Below are 4,167 nucleotides of genomic sequence, written 5' to 3' on the forward strand. Positions count from 1 at the left end.
TGCCACGGCGCATGGTTTACAAGTGGCGAGCAAGGAGCTCGGGCAGCTCCTCCTTGGTGCGCTGGCATACATGCATGAGCGCCAACCTCGCGGCTAGGGGCCTAGGGCCTAAAAAATAGGACTGGACAACCACTGTTCGCCCGACTAGACGGATAACGCCCCTCCTGTCGGCTCATTAAATGCGCCGTGTGCTTCACTCCTTGCCCTGGTGAAACTGCACAGTGGATGCATGTTATCTATTGCTTTGTGAGTACTATCTCCATTATTGTTTTATGACGCCTTGCAGTCTTAGGACGTCCTTTAGATTTAGCTACATCCGGATCAGCAAGAATCATATCAGGCTGCACAACAGTTGTGTTTTCGGATACCACCTCACCATCGCCAGTTCGTGCACTACCTGCACCTTCCGCCTGCTGTTGTGTATGTTCTTTGCCTGGCATTGTGTTTAGCTGTTGCCTAATCCTTTTAATCTCACCGAGCAAGTACATGTACCTTTCATTACAGACCGAGCCATCAGACGCCACCTCTATAAACTACTGACATAGTATGTTGTATCGGAGTTGGGGGCTGTTTTCTGTATGTTCAACCGGCATATTGTGTTCAATGTCCCTGGTATACTTTGTTTCTTTTGGCATCCACCTGTCAATGTAATACTTATCAGGAAGCTCTGATATGTTGAGGAAATCCAGCACTTTTAGCACATGACAAAACACAATGCCGTCTTTCAGAAATTTCTGACATATACAACTTATATCCTCATTCAACCAGTCCACCATGACAACAAATTTCCTCTGCCTAAAATCTTTGTCAGCTAGGATCTTTGATTTGTATACATCATATTTCAAATTCTTCTCAACTTCCAGGACATGCAGTTTTGGTGTCAGTTTCAGCTGTGCTTGAAACTTGTAGAAAATACTCCTGTTATATTTCTTCGCAGCTTGTAATTCAATTGCTGAACCAACCCACATTGTTGGCCTTGTTGTTCTAGTTAGAGAGTCTTGTTCCCTCTCTTTCTCCATTATATCTTCCGAAATCCTTTGATACTCACTCAGGAAACTAATAACACTATAAGTTAAACCAACATTGTCCTTGAAGACAGCATTAGTGTCTTCACTCCTGGCAGTTGAGTGTATGAAAGGGAAGAAATCTTTCTTGAAATAAACAGGAACAAAATTCTTTCTCATGTCCCACATTTGCTTGAAATATTTTATATCCTCCAGCTTGTGCCTCACTATCATCTCAGGCCATAGTGTTTCAAATTCTGTTTCTGTGAAGCACTTGTTCACAATATCAGAAAAATCTTCATGCAAAGTTGGTTTAGTAGCAAAGCAACGGGCACACTTTTCTTCTGCTTTCTTTTTGATATGGAAGAGGCAATTCCTATGCTTTGTTCCTGTGAAAACTATTGGTATTGCTTGCTTCATGGCAACATCTTGATCTGCTATAATTGTAACTGGCTTCTTCCCCCCCATGCAGTGCAAAAATGTGTCAAACAACCATGTGAATGTTTCTATAGTTTCATCATGCAATATAGCACAAGCAAATAAGCAGTTATGGGCATGTCCTGTTATCCCAACAAAAGGTGCAAATGGCAGGTTATATCTGTTTGTCTTGTATGTTGTATCGAAGCTAATGCAGTCTCCATATAACTCATAGAATCTTCTTGAGTTCCCATCAGACCAAAAGATGTTCTCCACCTTTTTTGACGAGTCAACTTTGAATGCATAGTAGAACCGAGGATCATGATCTTGTCTTTTCCTGAAGTACTGCAGAACCATCATCATATCATTGGCTTTTGTCTCCTTCCTGATCGATGTCCGCATGTTGCTCAGAATTTTTTTGGTGTACGGTGTTGCATGTATCCCACCTCTGAGATATGACAGGATGGCCATAATTTTTCTTGTGGGCAGCTTCACAGAATTGAACGTGCGGATGAACAATTTTTCCACATTGGTCATATGCTTGTGTGATCGCAAATACTTTGCCTCTCCATGCGGGCTCAATTCATGGTTGTGCTGCATGTCCAAGCTTGTTACAAGCCATGTACCATCTTTGAGTGTGATCACCATTTTTGCCTGGCAGTCTGTTATTTCAATGGAGTTTGTTTTCCTTTTTCTTTTCCCCCGGACTGCTGTCAACCCTCTCTTCTGCAGCCTTTTAAGCTCCTTTGTTTGCTTTCTCTGCTCAATCACTTCTTTGTCAACTATCTTGCCTGCCCTGTTGCATCTATATGTGTGCCTTGTCACCTCTCTAACCTCTTCCTTTCTGCAACGATAGGTTCCAGCTCTCTTCACAGAGAACCAACTATGCTTGCATAGGTGTTGTAAAAACTGAATGCATCAACCTCAGAAACAAAAACTTGGTTCATATGCGGGACGTGATGGCTTCTAACCTCCTGGCTGCAGGTTTGTGCACCAATCACACTCTCATTTTCAAGGAATATCTCTATGTCTTCCTGTGATAGATGTTCAATAGCTTGTTCAGCTTCTTCCCCCACTGCCTTGTCTGCAGAGTCAGCCACTGTGTCATGTGCACCATTGTTTGTTATGTCAACTATGTTGTCTTCACAAGAGTTGTCATCAGATATGTAAGAGTTATTCTCTTGGGCTCCATTAGACTGGGTTCTGCAACTGCTGTCATTTGTATGATCTGCTGTGGGAACAGGGCGATAATCATGAAAGTAATTATCAGGCAAATCTTCCTCTCTCCCGTTACGTCCAGTGATCATGAACATATCATTCTTCATTTTTCACAATGTTGACATGTAAAGCAGAAAATAGCCAAATTATAATACATATAAAACCCAATGGACTAGTAAGAATTTCCAACAATGGCCCTGTCATATATTTGTTTGTCTGTCCAACAATATAATTTTTTTTACCTCCTTATTGCGAAACGACAAATTAGGGCCCAACAACAATTGCATAAACCCATCCCCCCACCCATCGCAAGCAGGACCCTGCATAGGGGGTGGGCAACCAATGGTGTTTTCAGAATCTAAGCATATACTTCTTATTTGTTTGTTTCTGTATTTTAATAAATGTCCTTGTTGAAATAAAACAAAATAAATAAATGAATTTTTTTACACAACAGAACTGAACTTACCAGTTTCTTTTTTTTTTCAGCCACTAGGAAACATCGTTGAATTCATTGGATTTGTTGCTGGAAAAGTGGGAGGGAGGGGCACGATGACAAACCTGAGAGCTGCCAGCGTTTACATGGGATTCTTCATGCTGCGAACCCCCAGCAGGTAATCACCATACGAATCCACAATGCCTGCTTGTTTTTGTTGTTGCACAGTCACAGGAAATTCCAAAGTCATCTTTTATCTCCAAAACAACAGGATGTACTTTTTGGACAAAGTAAAGGTAGATCTAAACAAGACTTCAAAGATTCACGTGCTGGTTTGGACAAGAGGAGGTTACGGATGAAGTGTTAGCTGTTCTTTAGTACCTTGGTATGTATCCTCTTCCGTTGGATTTTTTGTTGCACTGTCTTCTGGCGGCGCGTTAGCGCCGTAGCTGGGAGTCGCCATGATCTAGTTCTTCTTCGTCAGAGCTTCTATCTCCTTCCTTTTTTTCCTTCGTGTTTTTTGTTTGCGGATCCTGAGGGCAACAAGGGGGGGTTGCTGTTCTGGATCCAGCCTTCTCTTGTTTACTTAGCATTTTTTTTCGGGCTGTTTTGTTTGTTGATTACGGCCAGAAGGAGAGATCCATTTTTGGGTACATCCAATTGGCAAAGTCAGTATAAAGCCCAAACAGACGAAGTCCAAAGATCAGGACACCAGCCCAACAAACGGAGAAAGTCATTACAAAGCCCAACAGACAAATCCCAAACATCATGACAACAACCCACCAAATAGGCATCGATGACTACACACAAACAATCAGCAGTACCTACCCACGTCGACTTATTTCTGGGTCGACTGGGCAATAGGCGCTCCCTATGCAATATCGTTGTCGGGCTTGTGGCCACTAGCGGCAAGGACGTCCGCCGTGTCGAGGGATCGGACGACAGATCCGTCAGAGCAAGGGCGGAAGATTGCTCCAGAACACCTGCGGGAGGGTTTCCCCCTGCTTGCGCTCGTTGACTGGTAGGCTACACAGGTACTTGTGGGCTTGGATTTTCTGGAGGCCATGGAGTCGGCTCGAACTCGAGCTCGGCCAA

At 43.2% G+C, this 4,167-nt stretch overlaps 1 pseudogene; it reads right to left on the reverse strand.

Moving 5' to 3' along the window:
* Nucleotides 1–236: 236 nt before the first annotated feature.
* On the reverse strand, nucleotides 237–2,746 carry LOC104584154 (annotated as a pseudogene).
* Nucleotides 2,747–4,167: the final 1,421 nt, after the last annotated feature.

Source organism: Brachypodium distachyon, chromosome 3 (assembly GCF_000005505.3).
Source record: "Brachypodium distachyon strain Bd21 chromosome 3, Brachypodium_distachyon_v3.0, whole genome shotgun sequence".
Taxonomy (NCBI): domain Eukaryota; kingdom Viridiplantae; phylum Streptophyta; class Magnoliopsida; order Poales; family Poaceae; genus Brachypodium; species Brachypodium distachyon.